Raw genomic sequence first — 22,177 nt, 5'->3', positions numbered from 1 at the left:
TATTGATCTGTCCGACCAGGTTAAAGTATTTTCCGCCCTTCGCCGCTTCGAAGCGTTGTTTCGGACCGCGAGAAGAGACGTCGTAAGCGTTTTTTAAATGTTCGTCGTCCTCGACAAAGAGTCCAGCTACGTGCACAGCCTCTTGAGCCAGGGGCGTGGAATGAAGCGCGACGTCCAAAATACTCCTGTAGGCGCACAACTCATTGGAGCTGACGAGCTTGTTGTTCGCATAAACGGTGACCGTCTTAAACATGCCGCTGAACAGATGGTTTATTGGGAAAACGACATCTTTCTCGTCCATTTCTCCTCGGTCGTCGCAAATGAAGCGCGCGGTCATAGACACGAAGCTGCCGTAGAGATCCAAGTGTGCCCTTTTTGAATTTTGAATAGAAAATTCGATCACGGTATTATTTAACCCATTGACCGGATAAAAGAGTTGGTACGAAGTATCTTCCACTCCGTATTGAACAGAAGGGTGTTCGAATATCATCACGTCACTCGTCAGACAGAGCGGTGACCGTGACAGGAGGGTCGGACTCGCTCAAAAAAGCGTGACCGCACGGGAGCTGCCATCCGTTGGTCATGGAAGGCGTTGCCTTCCGTTGGCTGCTTCATTCCGCTAAACTTGACGTGCTCCTTGAAAGAACTGATGTTCTGAGGCTGGAACAACATAGAAGGGACAAATACATACAAAGCCTCCCGTCGTAAGATCCCGTCGTATGAATGTGTGTATGAGTGAGCAAAAATGTAAGAGAGAAAGGAGGATGAGTGAGAGAGAGTGGCTGGTTTGTCCCTTCAGATGACGCACACTGGAAGTCGCTGAGAAGGCGTGTTAGCTTAGCTCAATTGGTAGAGCCCTGGACCGGCAATCCAGAAGGTGTGGGTTCGAGTCCTACAGCTAGCTAACCTTTCGGTGACTTTCATCGTTAATTTCTTAGGCAAATTGAGGCTTTGTATGTATTTGTCCCTTCGATGTTGTTCCAGCCTCAGAACATCAGTTCTTTCATGTTCAACAGTTGCCGCCTGCGTCGATCCCGTCGTATGAATGTGCGTATGAGTGAGCAAAAATGTAAGAGAGAAAGGATGATGAGTGAGAGAGAGTGGCTGGTTTGTCCCTTCAGATGACGCACCCTGGAAGTCGCTGAGAAGGCGTGTTAGCTTAGCTCAATTGGTAGAGCCCTGGACCGGCAATGAAGAAGATGTGGGTTCGAGTCCTACAGCTAGCTAACCTTTTCAGTGACTTTCATCTTTCACCGTTAATTTCTTAGGCAAATTGAGGCTTTGTATGTATTTGTCCCTTTTATGTTGTTCCAGCCTCAGAACGCAGTTCTTTCATGTTCAACAGTTGCCGCCTGCGTCGATCCCGTCGTATGAATGTGTGTATGAGTGAGCAAAAATGTAAGAGAGAAAGGAGGATGAGTGAGAGAGAGTGGCTGGTTTGTCCCTTCAGATGACGCACCCTGGAAGTCGCTGAGAAGGCGTGTTAGCTTAGCTCAGTTGGTAGAGCCCTGGACCGGCAATCCAGAAGATGTGGGTTCGAGTCCTACAGCTAACTAACCTTTTCCGTGACTTTCATCTTTCATCGTTGACGTGCTCGTTTTCCTAAATTCATGACTTGGTATCTAAATTCGACGTACTATGTGCGTATCTCATATGTATTCGTTAAACAAATAAGCAGTTATTATTTTCCCACACATCACTTGCTTGTGTGCTGCCGTTAGTTCGTCACTTTATTACTACGAAACTCTACAGACCAGAGCATGGAATGGCGGGTGGTTTCGATTTTGCCATTTCCGGTTCCCGTCGGTTCGCAGAGCAGCATGAAAATGGCGGATTATCGTGTGTATTATTCTTTTGATTTCTGTTGCCTTCGGAAATGCAATTTGCCTACAAAACAAATGCCTACATTTGTTTTGTACGATGTGTAACGATTTATTGATTTCGCTCGCAAAGCATACAAACGCAACTTCAACACGTCATAGGTGGTAAACATCTTCATTCGTGTCGGTGGAAAGCAAAGGGTTGGCGGTGTCGCAGGCAATCTCATGGATGTGATTCACGTTTGATATGACAACGTTTATCTTGTGATTCCGATAGCACTACTCAATTCTGCACGTATCTCGAAGATTCGTGCGTACTCAACGCAATTACACGACTTGCCTCGCTCCCGGTGGACGCCGTTGCCTCCATCGGCTCGTTCCCCTGTTTGTCATACAAAGTGACTGCACAGCGTTGGCAACAAACGGAGCAGCTCCGCTGTAGTTAGGGGGCTGAAATTCGTCCACTAACACTGTCCATGACCAACGGATGGCTGCGCCCGTGCGGTCACGCTCGGGGATAGGAGAATCCCGTTGACGGCGCGTCAAGTACGTTCTCTAGAGTCTTCTTATATTAACTCTATGGGCGGTGACCGTTGCGCCTGTTTTTTGTCTTTCGTTGACGTCATGGCCGGAGCGCAGCGGATGTGTCACCCTCACGGCGAAACAAAGATACCTGCAGGTGTGTCGTATGTCGGCGCCCTTTGATATCTTTTGCAACGTTTCTTACCATTGTTCTTTCCGGAGCCCTGCATGGAATCCAACACGTCTCTCCCCGTTGCTATGGCTGTCTTTTTTACTGCGTCCGATATTCCTTTTGCCGTCGACCAAATTTCGCGCCAAGCGCTTCAACGTTTTCTTGGCGATCGGTTTTATTTATTGCCAGGTGGTAACGATAAACTTGGATATGTTGCTCAACACACCGCCTCCTCGTTGGAAAAGGGGTCCCGTACACATGGGAATTACGGTGCATATTTAAAGTGCAACGTTAAATTGGTTCTACCTCTGGATCACAATGGTAAACGTCTTCCCGTTTCGTCCGCGAGAACAATCGTCACTGAGGGAATTTCTAATTGAGACAGGTTAAAATACTGGATGTTATATAACGTGTAGGTGACGACGTGCTTCTCTTTCTCGTAATAAAAGAGTAGTATTTTTAATATCGTTTTTTTTTTTCACTCCCCTCGTAGGTGGGTTCCACGATATCCGTGTAGACGATTATGTTGTGAAACGGGAGTTCCAGGAGTACCTCGACGGCGCTCGTCGCATCCTCCTCCCCCGCGAATACGGTACGCGATTCGAAGTCCAAAAGCACGGTCACGTACTTGAAAAGTCTCAATGTGGTGGTGCCCTCGGAAAGCCGAATTTTACATTTCTGCTCGGCTCGGTCGAAGCTGAAGCGCGCGCGTTCACCAACGCGCACGTTTATCTCCTGTAGGAGTGCTTGGGGTTTAGCATAATAGCTGGGAGGCAGATGTACTTGCAAAGATCGACGGATTTTCGTCTTGATCACGAAACAAAATTGAAGAGTTACGGGGAGAGAGATGCGTAGAGTTTCTTCGTGTCCCTGGACAGGCGTGAACCGTAGCAGTTCTAAAAAGGGTTCTGGAACGTGCAACTCTTTCGGCATTTTCAGAGAGTAGACGTTATCAGCGAATTCTAGCGAGGCGTCCAGCTTGTGTGACTGGGAATACTTGTTGAGTGTGTTACGTAGGGGCTTCACCGCACAACCTGCTTCGCGCGATGCGAGCGTCGCGTCCAGTGCCGGAGCGAGACGAGTGTCCAATTCCACGGCTTTCACGTCTTCTGGTAAGAAGTCGTATCGCGATTTATTGCACGTGAAAAAAATGTTAAATTTCGAAAGGGCTTTTCCCAGATCCGTTTCTAGATCCAAGGTGACGCGAAAACTATGTCCTCAAAGGAAACCTCGATTTTCGCATCTTCCTTTTCGTATCCGATATTTAAAAAACTGTTGCTTATGCTGAGGTCCATCAGACCGACTTTATAGCTATCCGAGAGGTGAAGCGGACTATCGAAAGCTACCGTGAAGGCATTGAGTTTATTCGATGGAAACTTATCCATGCTGGCATTCGAGAGGAGGTAGACGTAGATGTCTGACGTCATTTCCCAATCTAGACCACGTCGCCGCTCGGAACCCAACTGTCGTGTTCTTTGTCGTAACCGAACCAGCGAACCAAGGAAGGAAAAGCTCTGGCCATTGACTTTCTTCTTTCTCAGCACTTTTGTTACTGGCCAAGGCTGGTTGGCGTCGCTGGTTACGACGACTACCTCATCTGGGTAGAAAGATCCGTCCACTTCCTTACCCTGATAATCTTCCAGATGCACGACGGGAGGGGAGGTGTCTCTCAGGCGGGATACGGTGAAAATCTGAGATCTTCCGATCTCTTTCGAAAACCTTTTCAGTGCGGTAGGAGCCTTACTTTATCCCCGACTTTGAGCTTCTTTTTCACGGAGGGTATGACGGGCTTCCCATTTATTTTATTGAACAGTTCCAATTCGTTTTCGGGAGTGACTTCGGATGGGCTGTTGCCCAACGTTCTGTGTTTGGTGGTGTTGTAGTCGCACACGATTTTGGAAAGCGCGGAAACGAAGTGGTATTTTCCGGTTACTCTAAAATAACGAAATATTCTATCGCGCAACGTCCTCATGACTCGTTCGGCTTCTGAAGCTTTGATTACAGGCGTGAAGGTGGAATACATGAAGACCTTCTTTCGTGCCAGGTACTCCTTGCGGTCTTGTTGTAGAATTCGCCTCCTCTGTCGCAAAAGATGCGTGTAGGAACATTACCTCCCCGAAAAAGTCTTATCATGGCCTTTTTCATTTTGGCAGGACGTTTCGTCTTTAGCGGGAAGATGCACAGAAAACGGGAGAGGGAATCAATCGCCACGAGAATGTAGCTGTAGCCACCGTTGAACCTCTTGTACTTTGAAAAGTTGGCGAGATCCATTTGCCACACGTCGTTTATCGTCAGGGTGATGGTGGAGAGTGTAGGCGTCCCCCTTATGAGAAAAACTATTGACGGTCTATAAAAACTCTGTTGACAAATGTCAATAAGAGTATAAACACGGTAGGTTGTCTATAGAAATTCTATTGACTTCCTATTCCAAATTGGCCACCGTGTATGTATTGAGAAGTGTCAATAGACATTATGCAATACAGACTCCATACAAAGATGCTAAAAAGCGGTTTAGGCAGCTGCCATTCGCTACACCCTGGCATGCAAGACATTTCTCCATTGTCTTGATCATCGGACATCACATTTCCTTTTCTGTTTCTCTACACTTGTTTCCCGCACTTCCCTTATCGAACAATAAGCACGGCAGCTGAAAAACGAAACAGAGAAATATAGAGAATATAAGAAGTCCAAAATGCTCACTGCGAAGGGTAAGAAAATTCTTTCCAGGACCACTAGTACAAGCAGTACTGCGCTCCGCGACTTCTAAAGGTACTGGTATTCCCTTCCTATTATAAAATGGGTACTATATATAATGTTTTTTCCCACAAGCTTCTGCAAATTCGAGAGGCCTGCTCGTCTATGACTCATAAAGAAGGGTGAGTTGTCTATGTCTAATTCGATTACGCACAAATTTACGCACAAAAACATTTATTACAATTACGATTACGCACAAAAACAACAGTCACGCGAGGAATTGTTTGGAGTATTAACTCCCAATCAACGTGTGGCGGCCCGTGGAAGACGACGACGACGCGCCTCTGCTGCCACGCGCTACGGCGCTGGCACGGCAGTTCTACCGGCACCGTCCTAGCGTGAGGCCACGTCCATCTGCCCGCTGGGACATTCCATCATCGCCGGTCAGGACTCATGTAGGGGAACACCACCTCCTCTACAAACATAACGTCTGTGTTTCGTAGTCTGTAGCACGTGCCGGTACGTGCCACAGGAAGACAGAATGACATTTGTCAGAAGCAAAGGGCGATCCTGTGTAAGATTTCCATCCCCCAAAATGATGACAGCCTATGTTACATGCGACAGAAATGCGCGATTGTAGCACTGCTTAAGTTTGGCTTTGGATGGACCTACACAATGTCTCAAACGAAAGGCAGTCAGAAACACAGGCATTAGGTTGATTGGGAGTTAATACTCCCAACAATTTCTCGCTTGAATGTTGTTTGTGTGCGTAATCGAATTCGACTTACACGGCTCACCCTTCTTTTCGAGTCAAGGCGAGCAAGACTCTGAAATTAGCGGAAGCGCGCGTGACAGATGGGGTAGCTTCACCAATGATCCTTGTGATTACCGTGGTACAGGGAGCATCCCAATGAAGACTACTGAGGGATGCTCGCATCTCAGCAAGCTGACAGCACCTTCCCCTCTACATCACCCTCCTTCGTGGTGCAAATAATACGTAGTACCCGTTTTCTCTTAGGAAGGGCAGTACTTGGAAGAATTTCATAACCTTTCGAAGTGACTTTGTCGGACATGTTGGTTCTCTCTATATGTCTCTCACTATATTTTTCTCTGTTTGCCTTTTTTAAGCTTCCGTAAACAAGTGAAGTACAAAAGCAAATGTGTGATGGACGGGGTTCAAAACAATGATGAAATGTCTTACTCCCACGGACTCCCGTTCACCATGGAGGGTACGTCCTGAAAGTGATCTGCGGCTACGCTGCATTGTGGAACGTGCAATAAAACAAAATAAAGAGTAACCACATTGCTGTAGCTTTTGTGTTTTGCATCACACACACACACAAGATAAATCATGCCAGGGTGTAGCGAATGGCAGCTGCTGAACCCGCTTTTTGGTATTTTTGTATGGAGTCTCTATTGCATAATGTGTATTGACACTTCTCAATACATACACGGTGGCCAATTTAGAATAGGGTGCCAATAGAATTTGTATGGCCCATGTATATACAATAGTACATACATAGAAAATCAATACGAAGGACATAAACATTCTATTTATAGAAGTCAATAAACTGATAAATGCAATAGGATGTCAATATAATACATAGACTTAAAATAAAGAGTCAATACTGAGTCAATGTTCATTTTTGTAAGGGCCAGCTTTCTGAGAATGGCAAGAGCCTTCCTTTTGCTCAAGTGACGCGCTTTTCTATAGCGGTCCACTCCCCCCAGACCACCCTCGGATTTCTCGTATCCCTCCATAAGTTGTCCATGCTATAGAGGCTTGCTGCTACTGTTGAGGCTCGCGAGATTTGGGCAGGGAAATCAGGCGCAATAGTTTCGAGACTTTGGGGAACCAGGACGGTTTCTTCGCCGTTTTACGTTGCAACAAATAATTGGCGAGTTCGTAAACGAAGGAGTGCCTGATGGGCTTGACCGAGACAGAGACACAACCCTCGTGACCCCAGGAAATAACCATTTTTAATTCCGAGACGACCCTAACGACCCTTTCCGCTTCCTCTTCGTCAACCTCTGGAGAGAGGAGCGAATAGTCAAAGTCATTTGTAGCGTCGGACGCCTTGTTTTTATTGTCGTAGGAATCGAATCCGTACTGCTTGAGTACGCGATAGAGTGCCTGCAGTATGAGTTTCCGTTTGACGTTGTCACTCTCCTTCGAGGAAAGAATGTTTCCGATGGAGCTGGTCACTTCAATTCTCTTGGCCATTAGAGGGGGCGTCGAAAAGGCTCAAAACGGCGGAAAGCAGGAAGAGAACCACTGACGAAAGAACGCCCTGCCCTCGCTGCTGAGACAAATAGCGCTTCAAACGTTGCGGATTCTCGTGAATCTTTTTGTAGGCGAGCCGACGTAAGAAGCGTTTATGGTTCTTCAAACGCGTGAACGTATCTGGAGCCAACGTCACCTTTCTGTTCAATACATTGAGACAAATTTCGGAGAGGTGTTTCATGTCGGACAAGGAAGAACGTCTCAAGATGTCGCGATGGCACAGAGGGGGTAGAGTGGAGAGCACTTTGAGTCAAGTGAGGTGAGGATGGAGATTCATTTTTGAGCGTAGATACCCTGTTGGAAATTCCTACTTGACTCCATATGGTATTATGACACCAGGTCCTACATGATGAAGGAACCTACATACAAATAGGATCCTGTTTAATTGTGGGTCCTACATGCAAATGCGATCCTACATATAAACAGGATCCTATTTGGTTGTGGGACCTACATGCAAATGCGATCCTACATATAAACAGGATCCTATTTGATTGTGGGACCTACGTTGAGTCCTACATGCAAATAGGTTCCTACATACACGCTAAAATGGCGGAATACCAAGTCTCTCGTGGTGATCCCGTATAACTTGTGCCCCCTATTGTGCTGTGTGTATTAGGAAATAACAAATCATGCAGCTTCTTTCTTTTTTTTATTGATATCGCTCATCATTCCTCTCACATGGCTGTTGAACAATCACACTCTTGCCTGATGTACAGCGTCTTCAACACTTTTACAGATCATGCTAGATGATAGCTCTAAGATATATTTCTTGGAGGCATCTGAAACAATAAAGCGAATTAGGAAGCTAGATTTAACAGGGGATATACATTATGTGTCACATAAAATGTGTCAAAACCCGTGCACAGGTTAACCAGACTTCCCACATATGCTGTTACTTGAGGTCCAAAGACAATTGTTTTGATTGTTAGCAGCAAGATCAATTAACTATGACAACTGGGGCTACAGCAAGGGTGTCAGTAAGGTATTACCTGAACAGGGTGAAACAATGCACGTTGAGTTATAATATCCGCGATTATTTACATTCTGTGCATATTTCTCCCACACTCGGGGAAAATATGCATGAATTGATAACCAAAAAAGGAAGATCTGTATCTTTAGAGCACCGGTACCCTGTAGCAGGGCCGCTGAAGCATAACACATGACATCTTCAACCTGATGTTAAGTGGTGATACAGGTTAACCAACAGGGTAAGAGCACGAGATTACAGATGGAGGCAATAGGTAACAATAGGGTAATAATCGCACTGAGCGGATAAAGTTATAGGAACCCACACGCTAGGAAGTATACCAAGCAAAAGGTGCACGAAACATGGCTTTATATGAACACAACTAACCTTCAATTCACGAAATCCAACAGCTTTCGGTCTTCCAAGGTACACACACAGAAACAGGTCCAGATACCACTAGTAAGGCATGAAATACAGTCACAGCACTGCGGGGCACCAAAACCACCGAAACTACGACGAAAGACGCTTCCCGAACGAGAGCTCTCTGGACACACGTCCGAACGCTTCTAAGATTTCCCTTCCAAATGAGCTGGAGGCATTCCAAGCTCCAAGGGCGCGCCGCCTGTAACGGCTCTCCTCGTCTCCTCCATGCTCTCCTCGCGCTACATCCAGAAAGCAGAAAGCCGCGCGTACGGGCGACCAGCGCCATTAGAAAGAGGACGTTTCCCCCGTCAAAATAAGTCTTCAATCACATTTCTACGCCAACAAACAACCGATATCGAAAAAAATGCCCCCAGCCCCATGTATAACGAGCCGCTGTTGCCATGTTGTCCTCACTCGAGAATGGAGAGAGATAGAAAGATCCCGCAAGTTTCTAGGCGTTCGGTGTTCGGAGTGCACGAATCCGTTAATATGTGATTCAGATCTCCCGCAGGGTTCAAACCTAAAAACAGGGACGAAGGTTGCAGAAGGAGAGTCAGCCTAAGGAATTTCGGGAATAACGCCATAACCTGTAGTAAATAGATGGGGGTGCGAATTGAAAAGTTGTAGAGCAAAGAACGGAGAACACGCATCCAAAATTTCCAGTAAATTGGACGTTAGATAAGCGAGATTACGGCCCTAAAGGAACGGCACCCACGGAAGCGTCTCCAAGCGGCGTCAGCCAGACTTGCTGGCGCCAGCGCCATAACCCTCCAACTCCAAAGCCCGTATCTGGGGAACGGAAAGTCGCGCGCTTACGGGATTAAAGCGGTTCGTAAGAGCACGTCGAGAGCTTCAAAACTATGTCAAACACGACTTTGTAGGTGCAATGGAAACGTTTTTAAGAAAAAAAAACGGCCGGCAGTCCCATGTATTGGGAGGAGTGTAAACACGGAAACCGGTAGCTCGAGAACCAGAAGACTTTGACAGCTGTAGTAAATTTTGCCACGTTCACCGAGTTGAGGCGAGTACACTCCAGAAAGATGAAAACTGTCCGACGCGGGCTTCCTTCCGAAAAAGGGCCCCAAAGTTTAGAAAAACAGAGTTACGAAGGCGTCTCTGCCCACAACCCCCGAACCGCTAAAGACCGACCCATGGTTCCATTCGACCGATCGTAGAGCGACTCAAGTCCTACTAGGACGGAAATTCTGGCGTCGACCTCACTAGCAGGGCGGATGTTACGGAGCTCCGAATGTATCGGAAGTGCAGAGGGAGGCCTGGAATTTCTAAGTATCTCGACTACTTTTAGGATTTCCTGCCACCCGTGAGGGTGCACGTGAAGGGGAAGGATTGGGGATCCGTCACAACAAACCGCGTCCTGATAGAACAGGTTTAGTCCTAGATATTAGACCAAGAACCCCATCGACACCGCAATGTCGGTCGATGGGGTTCACCTGCCACCTCGACCGGTTGCGCACGGCTGTCGAAGTCTGTGCTTAAATAGCACTCAAAGGAATGCACGCATCATTGTATGCTTGATGTTGCATGTTCCATAAATGAATGCAACCAGTCCATTTAGTTGTTTTCAACCTAAAAAAATATATCATGGCAAACATGATTGAATATGACTAGTTCGTTCTGGGCCCCAGTTTTGAGGGAGTTTTGAGGCCCCAGGGAGGGCCCCAGTTTTGATTGATTGAGGGCAATCAAATAACGTTTGTTGCTGTGTTAATATATCACTTCCATATCTCAAAATAATTCCCCACGTCCTCCCCACATGAAACCAAACAGGTCACGTAAGATCTCTCATAGCTCCTTTTTGATGCCTTGTAGGATCCTACAAGTCTCCTCGTAGCCGGATATAGGCAATGTAGTGTCCTACAACTCTCCTATATTGCCGCATATGGGACAAGTAGGACACCACAACTCTCCTATATAGCCTAATATGAGACATGTAGGATCGTATGACTCACCTATATGTGAATGAATATAGCACATGTAGGATCCCACAACTTTCCCACATGATACAAAATAGGATATAAAGGATCCTACATAAATTTGTATAGGATAAATATTATCGCATACAACCTATTTGGCTTTTTTCCAACAGGGATATTGACATTCTCCCGGAAAGCTATTGCTACGCAACCTGTGACCCTCGTGCATATAGCTGTGAAGATCCACAAGTAAATAAGCATGAGGCGACGACATCGCTTGTTTATATGTGTCCAGAAAATACTTCAATCTTTTTCTACCAAATAGCTGTTGCAGGAAATGTTCCATCTGGTGGACGCTGCGGCAGGGGCAGATTTAAGGGGGGGCGACCGCCCCTATAAGGCCGTGTTCCCTATGTAAAAACCCTATCTCCTGTATGATGCTGTGCCGCAAAGCACGAAATTTCCTTAAGACCGCGTAAATGGCTACTGTTGAAAAAGATGTTTTGAACGAGTAAGATCGACGGGTTGGCGTGGTCAGAGCCCCGAATGTAAAGATCGGTAACCCTCCTTCAAGAAATTAAAGTCCGTCATGTGATCGTCGACGACGATGAGCGTACGCCACGTGTCCCACTCTCGTGGTAGCTCCTTGGTAAATTTTACAGAGTCCCCAAATTCGTCCTGCACGCTTGGCGAAGCATATTTCTGCACGTAGAATATTTGTGACTGTGGCTTGTCCACGGCATCATTCAGGTTCCTCAACACCTTCGTTACAAACGTGAACTTACTGCACATGGAGGGACCACTTAAAGGAACTGTAAAGTGAAATTTGACCCCCATGTTGCTGTGTGCGACCTGGTAGTATTTGCCTGTGTGATGCTGCACACAGAGCCTAAGCACTCAAAGCGGGGATGGTAGGTTGCGCCCCGCAACAGCTAAAAAAGTCATGATCGGAGTACTCCCGTCATGTGATACCTAAGTAATACACGATGAACTAACGACCGGCTACTAATTACCAATAAACACTACTTCAAGAATCACAAGAATTACTGGGACAATTCTTAAAAATTTCGAAGAAACAGTATCCCAAAATACTATCAGCGCCCTCTGTTTGCTCTCCCCCAACCATATCACACAGCGTCATGCACAGCGTGAATTGCGTCTCTCGTGGTTTGTGTACGCAAAAAGTTCATTTCCTGCTAAAATTGAACAGAACTTCACCTGACAGCGATGCCAGGCATCTACTGTAATGTTTGGGGATACATCAAGTGTGCTTTTTCGACAAGGAACGTTAATTGTGTACCACAAGATTTCAACGGATAATGCGCGGAAACGAAAGTGGTTGCAGGCGCAGGACATTTGTGATCCATGCCGTATTTGCTCAACTCATTTTTCTGACGAGTCGTACGAAATGGTAACAGTGGACGGTCAAAAACGTCTCAAGCGGACCGCAGTCCAGACACCATTATTTCTCCTTGCGACGTCCGACGATGCGAACACCAGTGTACACGAGGTATGTATTTACCGATACACATGAATAATACATATATAGTGATAGTTCATTTCAAATTAAGATTGATTTTTTGTGATGCCTACGCTACCCAAAGAACACACGCGGTCCTCAGGACGTCCCCATAGTGTCATCGTGTCCTCGTCCTTCGAGGTTATCCTCAGGACGCCCTGAGGATAACACTATCGGACTGTCCGTGAAGAGTCATTCAGGTACGCCATGTGCCCGTACATGTGGGTAGCTAGCGGGGACGAGAAATATTACTTTGTTTAGTTTACCTGTTCAGACTTTCTAAACACATTTGTTTTCTTTTTGGGCCGATCCTGGGACCTGATTGACATTTTTCTGAAATAAAGGGTGGTCCAGGGTAAAATTCTCTGCATCTAAAAATAATGACTGTCCATGATAAACGGAGCGCATTACTCGTGGAATGGAGAGACGCGCGATTCTGTCGCACTGTTTTTGACTTTCAAAGCTCCAACCTAACGTCCCAAACCAAAAGGAGTAAGAAACATAAACTTTGCATTGATGTGGACCTAATACTTCAATCAATTCCTCATTTTGGGTATTCTTTCTTTGCGTAATCGAATGAGACATGGAGCTCACCCTTCGTTTTGTGTCACAGGCGAGCAGGACTCTCGAATGTACGGAGGATCGCGTTATAAGCAATAAACAGTGTCTGTTTTGGCTTCGGAAGAGAATTCTAATACCTTTCGGAGTGTGTCTCTTGGACTTCGTGCCCCTGACAAGATTTTTTTAGCGTCTCTTATATATTCTTTCTGCTTTCTCTTTAAACCGCTGCGCTCGTTGTCCGTTATGAATTGTACTAGAAACATACAGCAAGTTGTCAATGCGCAATTAAAGCTCCAATCATCATCATCATCAACATACAGCGAGATTGTATTGCGGAAGTTAATCAAGATGTATGGAAAAAGATAAGTTATCAGGACTGCGTCTGGTTTAGTATAAATTATACGCAGAAAAATGAGGTACAGGTGGGTGCAGGTGAAGTCGTCCTCACAAGGTCCTGCGAGTGTTCCAGGTTGACACCCTGAGGATGTGCAGGTGATATGACCGGGAGTCCCACTTTAACACGGAGGTAACACTGGGAGGACCAGTTGGTAACTTCCTGAGGATGTCATCGTTTTCCGGGGTTGACATCCTGGGGACGATCGCAGGACATTTCTGTGTTGTTGGGGTATGTAATGCACCAAATGGAACATCCCCCTTCCCGTAGGGAGTCCTGAGCTCTCGCAGGAGAATGTAAGCATGAGATAAATTGTGTGCTAGATACTGACCGTATTCTTCCTTTATATCTGCGACACAGGCTTCCATCATCACTGAGAAGAAAGTGAAAATCGGAAGTAAATGCATGCTAACGGATGATTTACCATCAACACCTCTCAACCTTTCTCCAGTGATGATTTCAACACCTATTGTCCATACTCCCTCATGCTCACAGGTGGGACAAGCGCTTGTTTTGTTAAAATTTTAACTTCTACATTCCTTGCAGGTTTATGATATGACAATATCTTCCACTGGTGGAACCAGCTGTTGAGTCATTCCGGGAATCTGAAGACAACACTTTTGAATGGTACATAGCCTGCTGATACAAGTTCGCAGATACTAAATACTCTTCTAATTTGTAGTCTTGCGCTCTGCTTCACCAGACCAGAAGAAGTACATCAAATTCAGAACTCTAGTATTAGAACTGTTTGAGAAATATAGGACTTACAGTGCATCGCACAAAGTGGGCACAGATGTTCGCGTCACAATTAGCTGCACCCAGGCGAAAATTTGAGATGGGAAGTCAACTGGTACCAGCTCGTTCCCAGTTCCCACCAACTGGTGGTCAACTGGAATCAACTGGTACCAAACTGGTGGCAACTGAAAAGTAAATTGGTACCAGTTCAAGCTGGGCTGGTGGCAACTGGGCACTTTGTGGTACCAGTTCAAGCCGGACTGGTAGCAACTGGGAAGTGAACCAGTTCAAGCTGAGCTGGACGCAACTAGAAAGTGAACTGGTACCAGTTCAAGCTGGGCTGGTGGCAAGTGGGCACTGTGTGCAACCAGTTCAAGCTGGGCTGGTGGCAACTGGAAAGTGAACTGGTACCAGTTCAAGCTGGACTGGTAGCAACCGAAAGTGAGGTGGTGCAGTTCGAACTGTACCAGTTTACATATTTGGGGGGAAGTTTCGGTTTCAGTGCCAGGACAGGAAGATTGCAAGACGAAGTTATAAAAACGATCAGAAAGTAACTTTATTAGTAGAAATAATCATATTTCAATTTTTTGTAAAGTTCGTTAGTGTTAACGAAAGTTATTTTGGAACTCTTATATTTGTATTTTGTGCGTTCCTGCTCGCGCGATGAATGATGCGTTTACTGGCAACAGTCGTTTGCTTAGCAGCATGCTTGTATACAGCGATTTTTGCTCGTTATGTTCTTAGCGTGATGTGTGACATAGGCGTTTGGTTTTATAATCTAAAGGATTTGTCTGCAAGTTACGACAGTGCGACAGTACAATGAGCGCCAGCGGCCGGGTGGGTGGGTGTTATAGGATTGCAGCTCGACTACAACTGTGGAGACCGCTTTATATCGTGAGTACTATATGCTTAAGTGCTTTTCCCTTGTGCACCATTTAGAAGTATTACTTCCACTAGAACCTCTTCTCTTTGTTCCGCGTCACATTCGTGGCACCCGCAAGTGCATGCCGTTTTACGACTAACATCCGGTTTATGTTAACGTTACCGGCAACTTTTTCATTCATGTTTTTGTCTTTGCTTTTTTTTCGTTCATTCTCGTGTTCTAGATGCTTCGCACCACGGATGTTGTCGAACTAGCGTAGTGCGCCAGAGTAGTACTCATTGCCCCCGAAAGCCGGCGAATCTCTTAGTTGAAAGGTCCAACTACTGCACAACGGAAATGTTGAGAGATTTCCGTGCTTTCCGGGGCCACGACTGCTCAAATTGAGTGACTGTCCAGGCACACACTACAATTACATGTTGCAATTGAATGCATATTCACTTATGCCTTTTCAACTTTCCAGAAACCTTAAGCTGCTGGGCTCAAAGGAAAATATTGATCCATTGTGTGCTATTAAGAACATCTCAAATACTTTGTTGAATGATTCAAGATGTCCACAAGGCAGTCAAGCAAGGGACCAACCAACCATGAATTATTATCTATTTCATGTAACTCTCTAGTTCATCTACTGCTATAATTTAATTGCGTTATAGTTACGCTACATGTACATTAGAATATGTGTAATGTTTGACTACAAATAAAATGCAATTTTGCATTGCAGTTCTTTGGATCTGCCATTGCTGGGAACAGCGATCCTGCAAAGGGGCACTGGTTACATACAAGCTAAACTCTGTCCGAACAGGCCGCTCTAAGTGAAGCCACTTCAACCGGTCCCAGCTCAACAGTGAGGTTTGCAACCAGTTCCAGTTGAGACTGCGACTGGTTAGAAACCAGTTGGGCCAACTGGTACCAGTTGATCGAACTGGTACCTGTTCGATAACACAGTTCACCCAGTCCCAGTTGAACTGGTCCAGTTGCAACTGAAACTGGGTGAACTGTGTTATCGAATAGGGACCAGTTCGATCAGCTGGTACCAGTGGGCCCAACTGGTTTCTGGCCGGTCCCAGTCTCAACTGGGACCAGTTGTCCCAACTGGTACCAGTTGATCTGGGACCGGTTGAACTGGTCCCTGTTCAATAACACAGTTCAAAAAATTTTCGCCTGGGGGGAACATCTTGCTGTCTGGCACAATCCTTTTCAGTGGGACCAGTGCAGCCAAGGTGTGAATTCATAGCCTGTTATGTTTGCACAAATTCAAATGACACCTTTGTAGTATTTGCTGTTGATCAGGTTCTCTGGTTACTCGAGGCGATTAATATTCAAGTAATCTCACTTACAACACCTACCAGAAAGGTTGCAGCCTCCCTCTCGCAACACAGGTAGGATTATCAGAACTCACGGCCGTGTTGCAGAGCATAGAGTGGTAACCAACAGGCAAAAATAGGAAAAGTCTAGCACTCGCAAGTGAATTAGATAAGTATTTCAAGAGACTGAAACATTCAAATAATTTCTTTTACTAAAACAAGCTTTCGGACGAAGTCTGTCCTTCATCAGGTATGATACAGACACACGCACACACACACACTTGGTACAGATATTTATACTGATATACATCAAAGAAAGAGGACAAAGAAGGTGGTGAGGAGGAAATGCAAATTCTTGTTAGAGAGGATTGAGGGCACGAAAAAAATAATACAAAAGAAGGCACACAAGCTTTGCGTACTTGAATTTTCTGTTGCAATAATTCTATCTGCAACAATGACGTAAAAGGTATATGTCATAAAAGGTAAAAAGAACCAGCTTGTAGTTACTTATAATAACCGATTGCAATATGCAGTTGCCATATTTGGAAATACTTATGGACCATGTAGCCCACAAGAGGATCTCGTAACAGAGGGTTAAGAAAAAGATTGAAGCTGCGGCCAAGTCCCATGCATGTGCTGAGCTAAACCTGTGGGTGCAGCATACTTGTAACAATCTTTACTGGTGTAGTTCCAATTCAGAGAGAAATGCAGAGCTTCTGCTTAGCATGTGGAGTTGTATGAACTTACGTATACAAACGAGCTGTCATTCAGGAAACAGTGTATACGAACTTCGAGATAGTGTGTCTAGGTTTGACACGACACGCTATCAACATCCATGACAGCCACGAGGGACCATGTTTCGGTATAGGGAGTATAGAAAAAACACATAGCCATGACCATATTATCTTTTCTTGGCAGAGGATGTAGATCATCTCCTGAGTGAAATAGCGACAACTTGCAAAGATGTGAGCTACAGTGAAATGCAGTGAAGTGCAGTGAAGTGCAGTCTGTAAAAGCCCTGAGCCCACGCCAATGACTGCACTTGGACTGGTATGAGCAAAAACATGAGAAATTTGTAATGAGAAGTTGAGAAAGGGTAATAAAGATGGCATGACGAACTAGCACTGGGAACGGGACAGAGAGAAGAGACGACAGGACAAGTGCTAGACTTCCAACAAAAGAATTTATTGGCAACATAGTACTGTCTTTAAATATCACACTCAGATGGCTAATACATCATCCACACGCTCGTCATCCTTTTCCTTGTCTCACATTTTTAGGAATTTTACTTTGTTATCAAACAAAGTGATAGAAGGATGACTCACACACTGTTGCTCCTTTTTTGTTATTTCGAATGCCCCTGTTATTTCTCTGGTACCCTGATCACAAGAACGACCTTTTATCCTCGTCTCCGGGAATCTTGGAGAACAGCCACACGTGCTACAATGCACAGACAAGTGAACAGGCAGGGTACACCTCAGGGTAGCAGCATGCTCCCTTAGCCTAATGTCTAAACACCACCCCGTCTGGCCAATGTATCATTTACCACAGGTCAGCGGTATTTCATCGACCACATTTGCCTTACATGGAACAAACTTCTTAAGATGTTTTATGTCACATTGACCGGCGTTCTTTCTATGGCATGTCATATTGCACAATTTCCCTAATTTTTCAGGAGCAGAGAGTGCCACAGGAATAGAATGCCTGTCTACAAGTTTCTTTAAATTATGGGACAATTTATGCATATAAGGAATGACAACCGGTACCCCTGCAGGTCTGTTCTTTGCCGAAGCCTTCCCTCCCATGATGGTCTTTAGCAACGCCTCACTCATATTGAATGAGTTCATATGGGTACCCAGCACTTCGTGCCCGATCAATCTGTGAATCATACGCCTCTTTTACGCGGTGGAAGGAGGGCTTGCGCAAGGCACTAGTTAAGCAGTTACTCAACACAGCTCTTTTTACAATCTTTGAATAAGATGAGTGGAACGGCAGTATCTCTTTCTTGCTTCTGGGAGCATAACACCAACATACATCTTGACCCTCAAGGTGTATCCGGATATCAAGGAACCGCAGACATCCGTCGATTGATACCTCACTAGTGAAAGAGAGGCCTCCCCCAAACTCATGGAACATCCCAACAATCCACTTTTCTTCATCCGACATAGCAACACCGATGTCTTTCTTGTGATACCACTCCAAATAATCATCTACATATCTGAACACTTTCACATCCCCAAGAGACAACAGGGCATCACACAACCTGCGGTCAACAGATGCGAGAAAGATGTCACTAAGAATTGTTGCCACACACGATCCTATGCATATGCCCCCTTTCTGGATGTACAAATGTTGCCACGGGCTACCCTGAGGTGTACCCCGTCTGGTCACTTGTCTGTGCATTGTAGCACGTGGGGTTGTTCTCCAAGATTCCTGGAGACAAGGATAAAAGGTCGTTCTTGTGATCAGCGTACCAAAGAAATAATAGAGGCATTCGAAATAAGAAAAAAGGAGCAACAGTGTGTGAGTCATGCTTCTATCACTTTGTTTGATAACAATGTAAAATTCCTAAAAATGTGGGACAAGGAAAAGGATGACGAGTGTGTGGATGATGTATTAGCCATCTGAGTGTGATATTTAAAGACAGAACTATGTTGCCAATAAATTATTTTGTTGGAAGTATAGCACCTGTCCTGTCATCTCTTCTCTCTGTCCTGTTCCCAGTGCTAGTTCGTTATGCAAGATCAACACCAACATGCTCGGTTTTTCACTTTGATAACAAAGATGGATGTGCACAGAAAAGGTCTAAAATTTTTCTTCACATCCTTGCGGAGTCAATGATAGGGATGCCTCTGAAGAGAAGCCTCTGCTGAAGACATTTGCATGTCCCCACCTGAGGCCCTTCTTATACTGATGAAGTCATGAACTCATGTGATGTTTGATAGGCAAGGTGATAGCCTATGTTCTCTTAGAGCTTATGGACTGGAACGTGTTTGTAGCAAACACCTTTGCACTGAAAAGAAAAAAAAAGCATGCATACATTGCGTTACATGGTTCGTTACTGGGCTTCTTGTTTGCTTACTGCTATCACTCATATGTTCATTCATAAACGCAGTGCTCAATAAAGCAATATTTACAAGCTTTGATGTCTGTAGAATGAATTTCACTGTGTAGTGGCTGTCTGGTTACTCCAGAAGGGTATATGGCAGACCTCTATTGTGCATGAAAGGGATGCTGTTGTGATCTTGCAGTGTACATCTGTCAAGATGGCAGGCATTCAATGCTGCCCACACGCACCTGAAAGAAAAGTGAGAGATTCATCTCAGTGAAAGCGAATGAACATACACATGAAGAGACAGCACCTACTGCATCACACGTCAAAAAGGCAAAAACTTTTGTATGCTTCAAAAGGAAAGTTTTCCTTTATGGCATGTACAGCACATGCTTTGAGGGCTTTTCTGCAGTGCTTTCTTAATGGGCCCCAGAGCCACCTGGTAAACTGTCTGTAGGCAACGTACTGAAACTTCCTGCATGTACCATGGGCAGCGTAAAATTATGATATGTAGCTTTACTGATAACAAACTGAAGGTATACGTGAATGAACTCACTTGTTCACTTCACTGTTCCTGATAAGGGCGTAGTCGTTGCTTTCTCTCACGTACCAGTAGGACACCTGGAGCACCTCAGTGTCCAGCCACAGTATTTCAAAATACTGATTTCTTGAAATGTAACCGCTGTGCTGCTTCAGTAACGTTTCATTCGCGGCAACAGAGGCATCCCTCTGCCGTCGACATCGGCACGCATTAGCTGCAAGGACACCTGGACTGAAGCAGCAGTACCAAATTTCTGATGTGAGGCTCTCAACAATTTTCATTACACGCGAAGACTGTTTCCCACGCGGCCAGGTGACGACGATGACGGCAATTCATCCTCCGTCGACGATTCTGTGGATGGCATCATGTCATGCTGTGTCTCCGGCGTGCCTCGTAAGAACAGAAGGTTTGCCTGCGCGACTGCTGGACTATCCGAGGCTCGAGGGCATTCAGGTTTGGTAAATTCGACATCACACGGCGTGTACCCCCAAAACATTGCGGCCATTACGGTTTCGCCACAGACCAGGACGCGGATGAGAAAGGCGAGACTAGCCGTAGCTGACACGAGCCAACCCAGAGTTGTTGCATTGGGAGTACTCAGCCTCGCGCTCGAATGCAATCTTTGAAATTCCATTACTCAAAGAAAACAGGGATTCCACAAGAAATATTTCGTAACTGAGATGTACTCTTCCTAGGCTTTCATAAAATCATAAGGTTACCCTGGGTTGAAATTCACTTTACAGTTCCTTTAAAATACAACAAAAAGATGGAAAAGAAAAGGTTCGGAGAAAAAGGTTTAACAGAAAAGAAAAGGTTCGGGGGAAGACATGCTGCATGCGTACACGTTGTGCGAAGAAAAAGAAGAGACTGAGTCTCGTAGAGAAATGCATCTCTTTTATTGGTTGCGTTTTCTTATTCAACTCTGGCAGCTCCGAGTTACTCTCAGTCGGCGAAAAATAGCCAGAGTAGCCAGATTAGCGAAAATGACATCATAACTCTGCGGCGAAAATTAGCCAGAGTAGCCAGGAGTAGCAACTCTTCTCTACTCTGCTCTGAAGAAGGGTAGCCGTCGTTCTGACGTCACACACAAGATAGCAGACGACGATACGTCGTCTGCTACCAACCGTCCTGTTGACAGACAATTTCGGTGGTGTTCAATTTGGAAGTGTAGGACTGGTTAAAAACTGTCGAACATTTTCAAAATCTGCTAGAGTGCACGCATGTGCGGTAAGTTGTTAAACAGGCAGTATGCCACCACTTCCACATCGTCTCAGGCCAGTCCGCCATTTTCAGCGCAGAGTAACTCTAGCCATTCGAAAATTATGGTCAAAGGTGGCTACTCTGGAGTCACGTGATGATAAAGGCTCTGACGTCGTTACCGAACTCCTGGGTACTCGGGCTGAATAAGAAAACGCACCCATTTACACATCGTCCTCTAGATCGGAACTGCGTTCCCAATACAGATTATCCAGGCTAAAGTTGGACTTCTTTTACGTCAGTCTGTCTGCCGCGAAGATGCGGTCGAGCGTCTTCATCTTGTCCTGGCACACTTCTTGACGTGCTTGCAACCATTCCAGGTGGTGGACTTGAAAGGCTTCCTCCACGATACCGCGAATAAATTCGCGAAGTTCTTCGTTTTTGTCTTTTTCCGGCGATGATGACGAGAAACGCAGGAGCGCAGTGCGCGCTCTCTTTATAGAGCGTTTTCAAATAAACCTGCGCAAAGAAACGGGAGCAAAACCGAAATGGAGAAGCAATCTATTGCCGCTAGGAGCGCGCACAGAGAAAGGAGAGAGCGAAACCGAAACTCAGCGCTGCAGGGAGCGCGCTCGCCAGGGGATGACGGCTGGAGCTGGAACGGGATGAGCTGGCTGCCGGCCGCGTCGGCGCAGAGGGCGCTAGGAGCGCGCGCCTGCGTAGCACCCGTAGAGCAGCGCTTCCGTCAGTCGAGAGCTGGCTCCCGTGGAGAGAGGACGTGCGGTCGGTAGTAGTATAGATCCGGGGCACACAACAGCCACTTTTTTCTAATCCAGTTCTCGGAATTTCTAATCCAATGCCAGCCAATTCTAATCCAGGTCGAACCACTTCTAGTTCCTCTGGTAGGTCGGTCAGAGATCCGCCCCTTCACGCTGATTGATGTATCCAGGCTCCACCCCTTCACAGTGATCCATACAATGCCTACTTGATTGGCTACCCTTCATTGACACCCGGCCAACTCATTCGCTCTTAGGCACCAAAATGGTGACTTCCATTCATTTCTAAACCTAGTGGTTTGGTCAAGACAGTCCATTCTATTAATTTGTAAGTCTGCTCATAGGCCACCAAATTGCTCACCTCTCTATTGATCCAGGGACTCAATATCTGGACCTAGTGAT

General features: G+C 45.8%; 2 non-coding genes across 2 annotated transcripts; both read left to right on the top strand.

The window, feature by feature from the left end:
* The first annotated feature begins 831 nt into the window (after nt 1-831).
* On the top strand, nt 832-904 carry Trnaa-ggc (transfer RNA alanine (anticodon GGC)). The gene has a single exon. It is a non-coding gene; the product is annotated as a tRNA-Ala (tRNA).
* Nucleotides 905-1,482: 578 nt separating this feature from the next.
* Trnaa-ggc (transfer RNA alanine (anticodon GGC)) lies at nt 1,483-1,555 on the top strand. The gene has a single exon. It is a non-coding gene; the product is annotated as a tRNA-Ala (tRNA).
* Nucleotides 1,556-22,177: the final 20,622 nt, after the last annotated feature.

This window comes from Ornithodoros turicata, chromosome 6 (assembly GCF_037126465.1).
Source record: "Ornithodoros turicata isolate Travis chromosome 6, ASM3712646v1, whole genome shotgun sequence".
Lineage (NCBI taxonomy): Eukaryota > Metazoa > Arthropoda > Arachnida > Ixodida > Argasidae > Ornithodoros > Ornithodoros turicata.
Note: the sequence above shows the minus strand (reverse complement) of the source record. Positions and strands in the feature narration are given on the sequence as shown.